Source organism: Camelus dromedarius, chromosome 7, assembly GCF_036321535.1.
Source record: "Camelus dromedarius isolate mCamDro1 chromosome 7, mCamDro1.pat, whole genome shotgun sequence".
NCBI classification, from domain to species: domain Eukaryota; kingdom Metazoa; phylum Chordata; class Mammalia; order Artiodactyla; family Camelidae; genus Camelus; species Camelus dromedarius.
Window position 1 is genome coordinate 24424486 of NC_087442.1, and position 18330 is coordinate 24442815.

Consider the following 18330-nt stretch of genomic DNA (forward strand, 5'->3'; position numbering starts at 1 on the left):
GTATGTACTAAGTCCTCCTAGAAAAGAGAAGGAACACAAGTCGTTTCTGCCAACCCATATTCAGTCATTGACAATTCAGTAATAATCTCAGCCCATCAGCTGTGGTAAAGAACACACTGAGATCAATGTTTGTTTCTAAAACAAAGGACTATAGAGCAGAACTGGAAAAGGTTATTCTGCCTGAGATACTTACATGATAAATATTTATGATGTTCCAGGCAATATTCTGGACACAGAGAATAAGAAAATGAAATAGATTCCAGTTCTTGTCCTTGGTGGGCTGCTTTAGTGTGATGATTGAGACAGACGTAGATAATTACAGTGCAATAAGTTAAATTCTATATTAGCACCTACAAGACATACATAAGATTAGAGGAAGTGCTTAATGCTGCATAGAAGAGTCTGGGAAGGCTTCCTTCAAGAAGTGGAATTTCAGATGGGTCTTTGGAAATGAGTATAAATTAATAAAACAGACTAACGAGAGCAGAGTTTTGTATCCAGTAGGAAGATAAATGGCAGAGGCTCATGTGTAGGAAAAAGCATGGTCCATCCAAGAAGTGCCAGTAACTCTTATGGTAAAAAACACAGAGGATTTGGGGAGAAATAAAAGCATCTGAATCCTTGTGTATAAGTGGGATCCAAAAATAAGAGTCTTCTATGCTATTTTATTTTATTAAGCTATTTTAAAGTATTAGGACTTAAGTACAAAAAAAGTTTTAGTACTGGAAAGCCACACATTTGCAACTTTGATAGGAATTTTTGGCTGTCCCAGAAAAAAACATATTGAAGGGGGAAGTCAAGATGGCTGGCAGAGACCCCACTTAGGAGATGACAGAAACTGTTCAGTGAGAAATGATGAGGGCCTCAACAAAGGCAAGGTGAGTTTTTACAAAGCAGAGGGGACGGATTGAAGAGTCATTTGGAAATTAAGATGGGTAAGTGTTAGTTATCCATCTTAATCCAAGAGAAGGGAGGCATCCAACTGACTCTCAAGTTGGGAAAGTAAGTAGATTATAGTTCATCAAGATGAGAAATGGAGGAGGTTATGTTCATGATTATAGATCAAGAGCAGAGAAGCAGGAAATAAGGAGAGATGAAAGACAGAGGGAAAGATTGGTGGATAGTCTGCATTCTTTCCTTCCCTGCAAGATATGGAGAATCAGGGATCCAGTGCAAAGGCAACGTGTTCGAAAGCCCGGATAAGAAAATGGCCATGCTCAGCAAAGCTCCCCTGCATTAAATGACATCTCCAGTAACACCAGCACTTGTGTTTCACAACTTGTCTAAGTAATAAAATGGGAAAGAAAATCACTTTTCCAATATACTAATTAGTATTGCATACCTTAAATGAAAATCAAGTCTCTTGTTTAAATTGAGGCATTTCTGAAAGAAAATATCCAGCAGAGTTGGTTTTAAGTGATTTCATATATGTAATATGAATAACACAATAAATGGTATGATAATGTAATGTTTAGACAATAAGTGAGAAATATCCATGATATCTGTTGATCTGTGAAACATGCAGGGCAACAGGATAGTATTAAAACACTTCATTATAATATTACTCAGGTAATTCTATAGTTTTCATTTTCTGAAGTAGAGCTCAGAGGCAATACTTAGCCCATAATTTACTTTGAAAATCAAACAGTACAAAAAAAGGGACACTTACAACATTAAAATGTGGTTTATCTCATTCTTTCACTTTCTATCAAGACAAACTATCTGCCTACATGGATTAATATTATTTTCTACTCTTATTATTACTTATAGCATATTGTATCTGACACATGGTAGGCACTCAATGAAAAATTTTTAAATGAATAAATATAAATAAATAGTCTTTTTACCAAAAGGATTTGAGAAAGTGACATGGTTTGAGAGATCTGTTTCATGAGGAATAACTTATCAAGAAGACTTTGTAGGTATGACTGACTAACATCTTTAAATACCTGGAGAACTAACTTTCGAAAGAAGGATTTGATTTTTTCTATGTTGCACTGTAAATTAGAATTAGAACTAGTAGTGGTATGATGTTATCCAGAAGCAGAGTAGACTCAACACACTCAATAACTTTCTAGAAATTAAGATTGTTCCCAAAAGGCAGTTTCCTTCTGCAATAGGGAAACCCCCATCAAAAGATGCTAAAGCAGAGCTCAGGTAAGAAATGTTTGGATGAGTGGTGGATTAGATATCTCTGAGATCCTCCAACTTTTTGTCATGGTGCTATGATTCTTTTCCTCCTAAATTCTGTGAATGAACATTCCATTTTGAATAATACAGAGTAATCCTACAATCAGAAATGTCAGGTCTAATCAACAGTGTTTGGGTCAATAGATTTTATTCTAAAATTTTTGAGGAAGAATTGATACTGAGCTTAAATGTCTTTATCTCAAACACATGTGATCTAAGAAGATGAACTGTATGTTTTCCATCCAATGGCCTTTCTTCTGTGTTGGGTACTATAATAACAGGATTGTGAGCTCACAGGTATGGAGGGAGATCAAAGGGCTTTCTCACCCAGCCACCCATTCAATGAGTGAATCCCTGCAACAAGGTTCTATCTAAATGACAATCTAGCTAAAGTTTGAACACTTCTAAGTGTCTATAAATTCATTAACTTCCAAACAAGCTCATTCCCACATCTTTGTGCTTCCTAACTTGTGTTAAGTCTAAGGGTAATAACCTACCTATTTGTACAAATCACTTTTAATGCCTTGACACTCACCACTAGATCACACTGTGGACTCTTAGAGGTAAAATTAACAGAATCTATGTTATTTTTCAATTAATCTAATCAACCAAAGCAAAAGTGCAATATATTGAAAATATCGTTGGTTAATAATTTACCTAAACTCTATTTTACACATTTATGATTTAGTAATTTGCTGCTACTCTTTCATATTAAAAAGCTGATTCTGAAATTTCCCCCTGGTTAAAATTAATCTATCTGTTACATGATTTAACTTAAGCTTAACAACTAAAGTTGCAGGGAACCCCTGTAAGTGCTAAGCTGGTAGGGATCATCATTTAAAAACTCTTAAGTAAACATTGAATTGTCACACTTTCAGAATTGGCTTGACCTTTGAAGAAAGATATAGCTTTAATAATAGAATAATGTTCTATTGTTAAGGGAAAATAGCATCCTAAAACATTTTTTTTTTCCTAAACTTTACAGAATCATTCAGCTAAATTTCCATTTTTTAATGTGTGACTGTATTTTTTTCTTACCTGTGACAGAGCTTCAATACTATGCAAATAAAATGGTCTGGAAAAAATAAAAACTGGCAAAACATAGTCATGTCTGGCCATGTCAGCAATTCTCATGGCTTCTCTAATTCGATAATGAACAAATTTCAAAGCATTTAAACTTGACTTCAATATTTTATCCAAATATACTGAAGTATAAAGAGCTGTGCTTTTTCCCCATAGCCACTGGAGTTGGTCGTTGCGGAAAATTTCATCACTCGGGCATTTACCTGTGTAGGTCTGTGGATTTATCCTATAATCATAATTGTAGCAGTCTGGATAGAGATAAAAGCCCCATAAACATTTGGGTCTCATTTCTAAAGCCAGTGTGAGGGTAGCATTCATAATACTCCTCCCAGCATTTTCAAATTCCTCTTGGGCAACTGTTCTTACTTTCATTGCTGACCAGTCAGGATGGTGGCTTCTAGTCAAGGCTAAGGAGTAGTTTTTATATATTGTTCTGTCGCCCCAGTTTCTGTCCCATTGCGGCTTCCAGCTTTCCCAGTCAAGGACAACGAGACCTTCGGACCTCCACCAAGGGACAGCCTTGGCAATGTCATCAGCGGTCTTCCGCAGGTGTTTGGAAAGGCTCATATTCTGTGGTATCCCTCCATTAAAGGGTTTCCCATCTCGAGAGAAATAAGGATAGTACCCTAATTCATTGGGGTAAAGAATGGCAATTGTTGATCCACTCTGAGTCTCTAAAGGGTTGGATATAATATTAAATAAGTGAAGGTTCAGATCCACACGGAAGAAGTGCTGACACTGCATTGTTGGGGCAGCCCAGAAAATGTTGAAAGGTCGTCTCTTGATCACCGGAGGCATTGCTGGCTTGAGGGCCGAATGAGTGAACACCGTGGAGAGCAGCAGCAGTCCTAACTGTGCCGCCCACGGGTTACTCATGGCTTGTAGTCTTCACCATTACAGCCGACTCCTTAAAAATAAGAAGAGGGAAAACAAGTAGACATGATGCAGTCAAACGTCCTTTCAGTTTTAGGGTACACGGTGAATAGCAGATCAAGTAAACTCATGGGGGTGTCTAAGCTGTTAGGTGGTAGAACAAAAGATTTCTGAGATTTATTAATATCTTGGCCTAATTTATTATTTTGGGGTGGGAGGAGGTAATTCGGTTTATCAATTTATTGATTTATTTAATGAAGGTACTTAAGCTTAATTTATACTTTTATCTGAACAGGAAAGAAAAATGAATTTTTGAAAAAAAAACTGGAAAAGTGGGAGAAGAAATCCTGTGAATAAAACCTGCATCTATGCAAACTCCTACCTACTAGCTGTTCTGGTTTTAATTTCCTCTAATTCCAACTATATTGACCTAAACCACCCTGTACTGACAAGCCTTGGGTTTTAAGGGGAGCTAGGAAAAAAAATTTCTCCTTATGAATTATTAGAAAAGTGACCCAAGAACAGGTCCTGTTGAAAATTGACAAATATTGGCATTTTAACCAATATTAAATCAAACAAAAAGAAATGTCAAATGGTACCAATATTAAGTAACAGCTTGCTTGCTTGCTGTTTGAAGTGCGCTGGCTTCAAAAGTTTGTTCATTTGTTGGTTTGTTTATAAAGGACAGCAGTTATCCTTGGAAATAGCACAGGTTAAAATAGAAAACAGACAGAAATGGCACTTACATATGGTAGATTATGGATTTTGGTGCTTTCATCTTTTCTCAGGTATATAAATAAGTCTAAAAACCTATAAGTTGTTTAGCTTCTTGGTCTTCCCATGAAGAAACTGGACTATATTTTCACCAGTCAGTTCCCTTGGCTAAGTCCCTTCTAAATAGTCAGTTGAGTCAAAAACTGCCAAAGAATCTTCCTTGCCGAGGGCTGTCTAATGATGCATTCCAGCTAATGAGATCTCAGCATGAAAGCAGTATGGCTGAAGTTACGAATCAAAATTATTTCATCATGTAAATATTCTTTTTAAATAAAGGAATCACAAATTTTTCTCTGATGCAATTAAACTCAGTGTCTTCTTAAGAGTCAAACATTACTTTTTGGGGGGTAGCTCTTGCTGAATTTATCTAATATATTAAATGTAGGAAAAGACCAAAATTTCATTTTAACTCTTGCAACATGGCACCCCAAGTTTATAAAGAATCTTGAGTAAGTCATATGCTCTCTGTAGGTTGAATTTTTATCAACAGCTGTGAATGATAATATACTCTTTTAAATAAAGTGGGTATTATTGAGACAATTGACTTTATGAGGGTTTTGTATTATGGCACCAGATGAATCTCTAAGTCACCAGAAAGACTCCCCTTCCTTTATTTCCCCAACCATCAGATCTTAGGGTAACCCTCCACCAAAAAAAATTAACAGTAAACCTTTTTTAATGTCTTTGTCTAGCATTCAGGGAAAATGTAAAAGCACTCATTATACATAAATATTACTCTTAACAGCCTTCTTTTCATGACAGCATGTACAGTGTATGTGGGTGTATATGCTTAATAAATTGTGACATGAAAAAAACTGTTAAATGTCATGTCACATTAAACTTTTTAGAGATAAAGGTGCTAAAAAGCCAAAATATTGTGCTTTAATAAAATCCAATTACGAGCTTACTTTTCTAAAAGATTTTAATCATGTTTTCTATATATATATAAAAGTTACGAAGTTACACCCTCTATCTTTTTCACTAGCCTATGGAAAACTTATTACTTTAGCATTAGCTTGGTCCTCAGTATGCATTTTATAACAAGCTTCTACTATAGTAACAAAATTATGCATTATGAATTGTATGAATTTTTAAATATTATTATTTACCCATGATGCTTATGGAGATTTTATTTTATTTTCTAGCCATTTTTATTATTCAGGATATAACACTAGATTAAAATTTTCTGACTCATTTTATTTATACACACACACACACACACACACACATACACTTTTTTTTTTCCCCAACAAATCTTTATTGAGCATCAGATAAGTTTCAGGCAGAGAGCTAGGTCTAGTGATGCAGTGGTGAAACCAACATTGCAAAGAGTTATAGATACTTAAACGGGGGGTGCAAAACCATAAATCTCCCAGAAGATAACACGGAGAAAATCTAGATAATCTTGGGCATGACAATGACTTTCTAGATACACCAAAGACACGATCTCTGAAAAATAGATTCGATAAGCTGGACTTCGAGAAAATTCAAATCCTCTGCTCTATGAAAGATACTATCAAGAGAATGAGAAGACAAGCCAAAGACTGGGAGACAATATTTGCAAAAGACACATATGATAAAGGATTTTTATCCCAAACCTACCAAAACTGTTAAAATTCAATGATAAGAAATTGAACAACCCAATTAAAAAATGGGCAAAAGAGCTGAACAGACACCTCTCCAAAGAAGATATACAGATGACAGCTAAGCATATAAAAAGGTGCTCGACATCATATGTCATCAGGGAAATGCAAATGAAAACAATAGTGAGATACCACTATACATCTATTAGAATGGCCCAAATCTGGGACACTTGCAGCACCAAATGCTGGGGAGAATGTGAAGCAATAGAAACTCTCATTCATTGCTGGTGGGAATGTAAAATGGGACAGCTACTTTGGAAGACAGTTTGGCAGTTTCTTATAAAACTAAACATACTCTTACAATACAATACATAAATTATGATTAGCAGTATTTACCCAAATTACTTAAAAACATATGTCCACACAAAATCCTGCACAAATGATGTTTATAGCAGCTTTATTCATAATTGCCAAAAGTTGGAAGCCACCAAGATGCCCTTCAGTAGGTAAATAAATGAATAAAATATGGCACATTCAGGCAATGGAATATTATTCAGCCTTAAAAAAGAAATGAGCTATCAAGCCATAAAAAGACATGGAAGAAACTTAAGTGCATATTACTACGTGAAAGAAACCAATTTGAAAAGTATTCCGAGTATATAACATTCTGGAAAAGGTAATGGAGACAGTAAAAGACAGCAGTTTTCAAGAGTTAGGAGGGAGGAAGGGGTAAGCAAGAAGAGCACAGAGGATTTTTAGGGCAGTGTAACTACTGTATGTGATACTATAAAAGTGGGTTTGTGTCATTGTGCATTTTTCAAAATCCATGCAATGTACAACATCAAGAGTTAACTCTAATGAGAACTATAGACTTTGGGTGATAATGATGTGTCACTCTGAGTTCATCAATTGTAACGCATGTACCATTCTGATGTGGGATATTAATAGTAGGGGAGACTGGGCATGTGTGGAGGCAGCAGGGTATAGGAAAATTCTGTGCTTTCTGCTTAATTTTGCTGTGAACTTAAAACTTCTTTAAAAAAAAGAGTCTATTTAAATGGAGGGAAAGTTATAGATACAATTGTATTCATGGGAGCTAGATTTGCAATAGAGAAAAGCTAGAAACAGCAAACACATGTGATCAATAAGGACTTTGTTAAATGTATTATGAAATATCTTATGTAGTTCCATCAAATAGTATGAAATTTTTTTTCCCTGTTTCTCATTGTCTTTCTAATTTTTCTCTTGTTTTGCCACGAAAACCTTAACAAGACAAAAGTCAGCTTTAAAGATGCCTATCGAGTAAACATTTCCTGCTTCTCCCTAAGCCTCTCACATCCCCTCTTCCACCCTGAAGGGTCCAGCAGCAGCCTAGTATTTGGGAGAAAGACACTGGAAAGAAGCAAAACACACTTCCCTTCTCTCGTGGCAGATATGTTCCCAAAGAATTTAAGCCAAAGGAAAAAGAAAAAAAAACTAAACTTGGAATTTAACTTTATAAACTTAACTAGTGACCAGAGTGCCAAAACATGGTCATTATAACTAGGGAATCCGTGGATGACGCAACTTTGAGGGGTTTGGTCTGATACTCAGTTTAATCTGATGGCATGTACTTCAGTAAGTCGGGGTTGTCCAGTAAGTAGCGAATGGAAGGGCAATGGTCCCAAACAGCAATGAGGAGACACCTGATCCTTCCCCGTCCAACTGGAGCTGACAGGTGAGAGAGAAAATAACCATCAGTTAACAACACTGCAGGGGGAAAAGTCCTGGAGATGGATGGTGGAGATGATTGCACACAAATGCGATTGTACTTAATGCCACTGAGCTCTACATTTAAAAATTGCCAAAATGGTAAGTTTATGTTGGGTTATTTTACCATAATTAAAAAATAAATTTAAAAAGAGGGCTGCAGGGGAAACAGAGGACAGCCAGTTTTCTGTTACAGCAGGAAAGTAAAGAGACCATTCAGAAAAGAGGTGTATGATCTAGGGGATTTTGTTGACGGCAGATTTTAAATGACAGAAGACATAGTGGCCAGGTCAGCCAGGTCAGGGAGTGATGTAAATTTGGCTCCATGAGAGGGTCTAGAGAGGAAAACCCAAGTGATAAAAATAACCTGGGAGTTTGGGCTTTATGTGCTTAAGGCAGGATGGAATGCGTTCTGATGGAGTCTTCAAGGGAGGTAAACAATCTGTTCCAATTATAGCTTGTTTGTCCTTGGTATCTTAGATATTTTGTGGTGGGAAGTATTGGGGAGAGAATGCCAATAGCATTCAGAGTTCTGTGGGCCTCACTTTCAGTTCTGCCAAAGACAGTGTCAAACATGAGAAAGATGTGGTTTTACCCAGGTTTTTGTTATACGTGTTCTTCAACTGAAATGTGAACCAATTAAGATGGTTCTAAAAATACGTGTGTGTATGTGCTGGCATAGCTCCAGATTCATACGTCGTGGGGATTTCATTCATTCTGTCCAATCAATGACGGTAAATCTTGTGACGTCTCCCAGAGAGAGAGATTTTTTACATATGATGAAATCAACAACCACTAAGTTCAATATAAGAACACATTATCAACTTAGGATCCAGTAAAAAAAAAAATCTCACTGGGGTTTACAACAAGTTTAAACCAACAAAGGTTTATAATTACATCATAGAGCCTCTTAAAATGTGCTATGGGACATTCCAGGCATAAATGACATTTTCTCTCAAAGCAAGTCTTGTTTGTGTGAAAGTTGGAGCCCGATAGAAGGCATACAGCATCAACAGATTTTTATTTACCCCCATGTTATTTCTGGTTTTGATTTTCTCAGAGAGAGTAATAGTAGTTTTCTAAAAAGAAAAAGGAATGAAATAATGATTAAAGCAGATTAGACTCAACAGAGCACTTGTTCACATTCACCCAAATTTCCAATTTCTAATAAAATAACGTGAGGTCAAATTCAAATTATTTAAATTTCCCTACCAAAAAATAATGATAAAGAAGTAAAAAAATTCTGTAAGAAGCTTACGACGGTGCAGACTTAGATTTTGGTTTGCTTACGTACATAGATTGCCACCGCATCAGTCCAGTGGCCTCTTTGTTTAATTAATTTAGCAACATTAATATTATTTCCTCCAAAAGGTCCAGGAGCACGGATGACTGCAGAACAACCATTGGATCAACTGAAGGACTTCCTAGGGACTGGCTGGTCCCTTCCATTTCCCTAAATACCAGGAGCACATGGCTGGGGTTTTACACGAAGCACGCTCTCTAAAGAATGGTGGGACTGAAAGTGCCAACCCTCAAATCACATGGTTGGTTTTCCTGTCAACCAATCCCCAACCCTAGGCTCCATCTGAGAGTCACCTCATTAACATAACAAAAGACATCTTTATTACTCTCACAGCAGGAAATTTCAAGAGTTTTAGGAGCTCCATGACAAATATGGGAGGAAAATCAAATATATATTTCTTACTATAACTCACAATACATATTTTAGACTGCGATGTCTTCCTGGTTCATTGTTCCTTTTATGATATATAAAATCCATCTCTGTCCTTTATAATACTCTTTGCCAGGAAGTCCACCTTGATTTTAAATTAGCTACTCTAGCTTCCCTATGCTTACTGTTTTCATAGTATACCCTTTCCCATCCTTTTACTTCCAACCTATCTGTGTCCTTTTATTTAAATTGTTTCTTTTATAGGCAGCATGTAGTTGAGCCTTGCTGTTTTAATCCAGTCTGACAATTTCTGCTTTTTAACTGGTATGTTTAGTCCATTTGTATTTGATGTAATTGTTAGTATAGTTGATTTTGAGTCTTTGACATTTCTACTTATTTCACTTTATATTTTCTCTTTTTTGTTCATCTGTTGTGCCTTTCTTTCCGTCTCTTGAGTTGATTGAATTTTTTTTTGTTGTTCCACTTTATTTTATCTACTGGCTTCATAGTTATACCTCTTTTTATTATGTTGCTGGGAAAACCCACCCTTAATTCTGGAAGTGAGAATAGCTTACATTTATAATCTGTGAAATTATTATGCTTAAGGGAAAAACATTTTAATGCCTCATAAGAGTCTGCTGATATAAAGAGATCAATAATGCCTTAGCTATAGCCAAGTGTCTTAGTGAGTTCAGGCTGCTACAACAAAGTCTCATAGACTGGGTTGCTTGTAAACAACAGAAATGTATTTCCCACAGTGATGGCAGCTGGAAGTCCAAGATCAGAATGCCAGCATGGTTGGGTTCACTGAGGTCCAGGATTGTAGACTGCCATTGTCTCATATCCTCATGTGGCAAAAAGAGGGTGTGAAAACTGTCTGGAGTCCCTTTTATTAAAGCACTAATCCCATTCATGAAGGCGCCATCCTCATGACTTGATTACCTCCCAAAAGCCCTACCTTCTAATATCATCACAGTGTGGGTTAGGATTTCAGTATGTGAAGTGTGGGGGCATACATATATTCAGTCCATCACACCAAGATTCATAGAGATCCTAACACTCGGATTTAACAAATGTGATGGTTTACCACATGCATGGCTGTGCCTGATGCTAAAGGAAGGTATCAAAGTCCCCTCCACCCAAGAGGCTCAAAGTCTAATGTGTGTGGATGGTTGTCTATGCATGTGTGTAACTACACGTACGAATGTGTGTGTGCATAGAATGGGGACAGGGGAAATGGGGGAAATATACATCCTAGTTAAAATACCAGGCAGAATAGCAAGAATACTAATTTTTTCCTTTTTTTGAAAATAGCTGTTTTATTATAAAATGAATGATCATTGCATTAAATACAGAAAAATATAAGAAAAATTAAGATGAATTGTATTCTCATAACATCAAAGATGTTTTCTGTGCAAAAAGGATGCTTCTGTAAGAAATTCTTACAGGAATTTCTCTACATGCAAATCCATGTTTTTACGCATCAGAGCAGAGACTCTATTGCCCCTGAGTGTAGCATCAGGCAGTCCAGACCCCCAAGGCTCCCTGTGAGCTCCTGGTGGAGCAGACACTTATCATCAGAGAACGTTCAGGGACACTGGAACAGGAGTCCAAATGTATTTTCTGATCTCCATGGGTCCAGAACGGTGGGAGAAGGCATGAATCTTCCCTGTAGATAGGTTTCTAATTTGTAAGATCTGTGAGATGAATTCAGGCTCCCTGAAAGAGACTGGGCTGGAGGTGGATACGGGACGAGTGTTCTGGAAGGGTAGGTGGATTGAGCTCCTGCATCCAAAGTTTGGAGAGAACACGTACAAGCACAGTGTAAGGCCAGGCTTGATTATCTTCTGATCCCTCTTTGGCTCCTCCCTTCAAGAACTTGAATGATCTGGATAAAAGGGAATGGTGATATAGAAGAAAGCACTGTGATTCCTACCGCTACAGGGACCTATAATTTCCCCACAGAATTGAAAGCTTTTCTGCTATCTGGGGAGAGATAAGAGGGTCAGTATGCAGTGGAGCGGAGTGGATTGGTAGCCACACAGAGAAGGGCTGGGACAAACCCCTTGAGCAAACTGTGATAACGAGCCATAAAGTCGAAACAAAGAACATTTGAGCAGAAAGAATGCAAAGTTCTGATTAAATCAGAATCTTCCTTCTCCCTTCCTCTACGACTCCTCAAGGTAAAAATTAGATGGGGCAATCATAGTGAAATATTGAATATCTACATGAGGGGTTTCAGAGCACTGGAGTTTGTGTATTGTTACACACGTGAGACATTTATCCTCGATGGTGGGTGAAGTCAGGAAAAATATGTGAATAACCCTACTCATCACACATTTCTTGAGAAAAAAAGTGTCACGTCATCTATGCCATTTACTACTGTGCTTTGTTCACACCAGGTGGGTGGTGGCTTGTGACAATAATCAGCTTTGTTATAGATGGGGAAAAGCTACATTTTCTTAATATATATATAGTGTAGTAGGAGTCAGTTCTGAACCATGGTTTAAGGACATATAAATAACCTATAAATTATATGGAGTTGAATCCTTTCCATAATTTAGACATACCCAGAGTACCGTCTGAGTTCAAAACATGAAGACATCAAAGGTGGTTAAGAAAATCTGGATAAACTTCGAGCTGGAAGTGATATTTAAGGCTTGAAGTTAAGCAGAATTTGAACAGACTGGGATTGCAGAGGAACTCCAGACGGAGGAAATACCAAAAGGAAGATACACAGGAAGAAAGACAAAGGGTCTGTACAAATGGTACTAGATACTGCTTTTGGGGATGTGGATATCTCAAGATGGAGAATTCTAGCAGGCAGTTAGGAATTTTTCTACAAGCTTAGAACTGGGAATCTTCCACGTGGAGGAGGTGGTTGACACGAAGGAGGCAAAATATCTACAGAGAAAAGATGAGACCAGAAGGTTTTGAGGATCACCTCAAAATTGAAGAAGGAGAGAAAATATCCAATAGCAGAAGGAACAAACAGAAGTCATGAGAGAATTGGGAGGACAGGACAGTGTGCCCCAGGATAAGGGACCACAAGCACTGAAAGAAGGCAAAGAGCTGTGGAGGATGAGAACCAAGAACAGACAACTTGCTGGGGCAATTAGATGCTGACAGTGATCTTCAGGGTAGCACTTTCAAAATAGCGACGGGTTTTATGAGTATATCAACTTAGTGAAGGCAGCATCTTCCTTAGACTCAAGCGCATGTGAGTCTGTGTCCTCTTGATGTCTCTCCCTAGAGATCCTTCAGCCAGAGTGAAGAGGAGATTCCTTTTCAAGAAAAGATGCCTGGGTGATGCAGACCTCTCGACTTTGATATACTCAACCGAATTTACTCCTGTAAAGCTGAAAGAACAAACTGACACTAGATTTAGAGTCGTAGTAAATAATCAGGTGTGCGGAGCTGAAAATCTTTTAGTCCTGAAATACTAGCAGAGCCAGTTTTGACAGATTTAAGAGCTAAGCATAGTGCTGGCTGAAACAACAGTATATGACTGTAGATGTTTCATAACCTGAAAGATATATTTTATCTGGAATGGTACTGCATCTTTCCTTTTTATTTGCTAAGCCATCTTAGTTTTTCAAGCAGTTTGAAAACAGGCATTTGTGAATATTTAGCTTTAGTATCTTTTGTTTCTGTCTTTAAAATTAAAGATTCAGTAGCATGGAAAGATCTGTAGGATGATCCAACGTGACACATACTCAAGCTGCACTCTTCTGTAGGGAAGTCTTTAAAAGATGGAAAAAACAAAAGCAAGAACTTCCCAACTTGGGCTCCACAATTTCGGTTAGATTTTAATTTTTAGACTAACAATAAATGTAGCTCAAGAATACACAAAATAAGTAGATTGAATTTGATTTATTATTTCATAAAAGCACCGTTAGTGGATACAAAAAGGCAAGAACTAAATTTCAATTTTGTTAAACAGAGAATTCTCAGAAACAGAGGAGGCATCTTTTGATGATATGTAAAAATGAGAAGAATGCTCTCCTTTAAAAAGAACTTTTACCTGAAGATTATGAAAAGATTTACAGTAGAAGGAGCTGGAGTGAAGAGAGGGATATTTTTAATTCTCCAAAATTCCATATGGACATTTAAAATTAGAATTATCAAGCAAAAAATATCATTTTATATAATATCAGAAACTTCTGTAACAAGCATCTGGGGAAATCTTTATTTTTGGAAGTATCAAGTATTACATTGGTTGCTTTGGCAGTGGTTATACTTGGAGATTACATGCTCAATTTCTTCTCCCAAACTCATCAATCAGCAAAGTCACTCCTCGTCTGGGGAAGGGTAAGAGAAGAGGCAGAGAAAAGATAAAAGTGTTTCTTCCATACTATTCTGGAAATTTCTTTCCTTTCAGGACACAAAAACCATGGGGGAAAAATGTGTTCCTCTAATACACGTCTATAGGGTGACCAGACATTTTGGTGCACTGGGGACAAGCACAATTACACCCATTGTCCTGGGGTGATATTAGTAGCACACCTTTTAATTATCAAAACTGTTCCAATTTGGACAATAAATTATACATACACCTTATACATGGAGCAGCTGCTCTCTGTAGACCCAGGAGAAGTATAAAACAGATCTTTCTCAACTTACAATGGGATTAAGTCTCAATAAACCCATTATAAACTGAAAATGTTGTTAAGTTGAAAATGCATTTAATATGCGTAACCTGCCGAACATCATAGCTTAGTGCAGCCTACCTTAAATGGGCTCAGAACACCTACATTAGCCTACAGCTGGGCAAAATCATCTGACACAAAGCCTATTTTATAATAAATGTTGACTTTCTCATGTAACTTATTCAATACTGTAAGGAAGAGGGAAAATAGAATGGTTGTATGGGTACAGGATGGTTGTAACATGGGTTGTTTATCCTTGCGATTGTGTAGCTGACTGGGAGCTGAGGCACTGCCACCTCCCAGCATCACAAAAGAGTATCTCAGAGTGTGTCGCTAGCCTGGGAAAAGATCAAAATTCAAAATGTGAAGTAGCTTCCACTGGCTGATGAATATTGCTTTTGCATCATTGTATAAGGTTGAAAAATCATGGGTTGAACCATCGTAAGTCAGGAACTGTTTGAACAGATTGGTGGTTGCCAGATTTGGGGGTGGTGGCGAGGGAGGGGGAGAAATGCCTGAAGGGAGTCAGAAGATACAAGCTTCCAGTTAGAAAACAAGTCATGGGGGTGTAATGTACAGCACAGCGACCATAGTCAGCAATACTGTACTGCAGATTTGAAAGCTGGTAAGAGAGTAAGTCTTTAAAGTTCCCATCCCAAGGAAAAAGATATGTAACTATGTATAGGTGACAGATGTTAATTAGACTTGTGGTCGAGATCATTTGGCAATATAGTCAAATTCTGAATCATTATGTTGTACACCTGAAATTAATGTAATGTTGTACATCAGTTACACCTCAATTTTAAAAAGTTTAAAAAAGTTTTTAGTAGGTTTAATAAAAATTTCTTCAAGTGTCTCAGTATGGCAACCAGACATGAAAATGAGAAATAATATAAATAAGTGCCTAAATTGATCACATCTTCATGAGCCAACAAGGGATAGGAAATGGGTGGTGGGTAAAGGAAGATGAGTGAAGCTTATTCTTCAAGAAACTTATAATCCAGAGGATGAAACAGACATAGAAAATAACATTGCATAATAAATTATATTTCAAAATAACACTGAGATTTAAAATGGATGACTATTACACTAGAAAATATTTTTAAAATGCAGAGAAACAGAGCGACTGCATTCTTAATTAAATCATACCAGATGATAGACTTATTTGATTTTTTAGTACCAAAAGAAAAGAAATCTCTATTTTTACTTTTAATGAATTCATGTACCCAAAAAATGTATTCAGAAAAAAAAATTGTCTTGGAATTGAAGTCAAAGAAAGAACTAATTTAAATGCAAGACGTTCATTGTAGAAAAATATGTCTGATAAAAAGAACAAAAAGAACAAAAAACATGGAGCCAAAATGAATATATAAAAAATGTTTAACAAAAATGTTAACAAAAGGATTCATAATTGCCTTTCAAAGTACTATATGTTCTAAAAGATCTGGAAAAATGAGCTTGCTGATTAAAAAAAAAGTAGGGAATTGAAAATATTAGCTTAAAAGGAGCAATGAAAATAAGTGGGTTTTTTGGTACTGCTTTTCAACAAGAAAGTTAAAGGAAGTGTGCAATTAAGAAATAACAACGTCTTTACCTAAAACTGTGAGCGGAAGGAAGAGAGAAGAATTCACTGAATGTGAGTCAGAGGGAAGTGGCATCAGTGAACAATTCTGAGTTGTAGTGAGCCTACTGATGTACTTAGAGCTAACTGATAAATGCAGATGCCTCACCTGAGTTATTGCAGTGGCCTCTTACAAGTCTCCCAGCTTATGCTCTTGCTTCCTCCAGTCTAGTCACAACATGGCAACCATAGTGTCCTCTGAAAACCTTAAATCAGATCACATCCCTTCTATGCTCAAAGTTCTTAAATGATGCCCTATGTTCCCCAGCGTACATTATCCTGGAAGGCCCCATGTGATCTGGTCACAGTTACCTCTCATACTTCCTCTCCTGACTCTCCCCTGGATCACTCTCTAGCCATGCGAGTACCCTTGATGTTCCTACAACAGACCAGACATGTGCCTCCCACAGAGCCTTTGCTCCAGCTCAGCAGTTCTCAGAGGATGCCCCAGGGATCTCTGTAAGTCCGCAGGACCTTCTCATAGGATCTGAAAGTTCAAATATAAAACAAAAACTCAACAAATTTGGCAAGTGTAAAGGAGACCTGAGATGGAAACACTGAGAATCACTGATCTAGCTAATCCACTGCAGCCTGGAGAGTTCTGCCTTCAGGTAACTGCTCAGCTCAGTCCCACACCTCCTTCAGAAGTGCCCTGACCAGCTCCTCTAAATCCCAGACTTCTGAGTCTCCCTTATATTTTCTCTTTTCCATGGCATGTATTGTCTTAAAACATACCATATAATTTACTTAAATATTGTATTTATTTTCTACCTTTAGGACTCTAGAATGCAAGCTTCGAAAGGTGAACATCATGATCTGTTTTGTTCACCGATCTGTCCTGAGAGCATAAAAGAGTGCCTGATACATAGTGGGTGTTTGTTGAATGAATAAATGAATGATGAAGAGTTGATAAAAATACATTTCCAAGACATGTTGAAGTAATAGCTTTAGAAAATAAAGCAAATTTTACATACAGTCTTCAAAATTTAGTAATTAGGGAAAATGCTTAAGTGTCTATAAATATCTAAAGAACAAATAATAATAAAAAGCAACATAAAGACTACAACTTTATCTGGAGAACCCATGGCAGAAGGAAAGAAGTATTTGAAAGGCCTTGTATCAGTAATTATATGCTCTGGTCTGGGAATGACACACACCACTTCCATCACAACTCGTTACTCATTAGCTAGAACTAGTCACATGGCCCCACCTGACCAAAAAAGGGGATTAGAATGTACCCTCCTACCATTTACCTGAAGGCAGGAAGCTGGAAATATTTGATGACTAGCTCTACTACATGATGAACTGTGTTTCAAATTTGGTAAAGCAACTTCATACTCAAGATTAATAAAATTTCCTGTGACATTAGTTCAGAATATACAATGATTACAAAAAGCAAATAATGCTAATTTCACTATAAATCGTAAGTAGTTTTTTATTGACCTCCATAGCAGAAAGTAGATTAAGATATGCTATTTTAGAAAAGAGAAAAGTGACGCTTGAAAAGGTTATGTAACACAAATCACAAAATGACATTGTTGGGATATCAACCAATTCTATCTACAAAGCTCATGCTAAAATGCATTCCATTGAAATTTTCATAGTTAATCCTTACAAAGAAAATGAGTCAAGGATTCCAACACAATATGTAATAGAGGTGAATATAGATAGACTTAAAATCTGTACTAACAAGAGCCCCAAAGGCAAATAATCTGAAACAGAATCAAGTAATATATTGGTCAGGAATGATGTAACAGTATCTTTGCAGAGAGAAAGCTGGCATTATTCTGGGCATGCATCCAAGGGTTACAACCAACCCCCAAACCTGAGTAGCTTAACACGATGAGTTTATTTCTTGTTCACATGACATCCCATACGGGCTGGCAGACTTTCTGCTCCACACGATCTTTCAGAGATTCAGGCCACAATCATTTACAGCTGCACCAGCCTTAGCATGCGGCTTCCTTAGGTGTTCTGTTAGGGGAAGAGAGAAACCAGCCACCTGCAAAGGCTTCTGACCGCCTCCCACTGCAAATAGTACACTTACATCCACTAATATCTCACTGGCCAGAACTAGTCCTTATTCTTCAGTCCAAGGAAGCAATTCACAATCAGCCGTTAGAGAAACAGAAAATA

General features: G+C 37.1%; 1 long non-coding RNA gene across 2 annotated transcripts in view; it reads left to right on the forward strand.

Annotated features, from left to right (window-relative positions):
• LOC135321732 (uncharacterized) overlaps window positions 1-18330 on the forward strand; it is a 107649-nt gene that overhangs the window by 74418 nt on the left and 14901 nt on the right. Inside the window, exon 4 of one of the 2 annotated variants that reach the window (XR_010381770.1) lies at window positions 4442-5128. The exons of the other annotated variant lie outside the window; for it this stretch is intronic. This is a non-coding gene — a long non-coding RNA (uncharacterized LOC135321732). Of the gene's footprint in view, window positions 1-4441; window positions 5129-18330 lie in introns of those variants that run through there. 2 annotated transcript variants of the gene reach the window in all.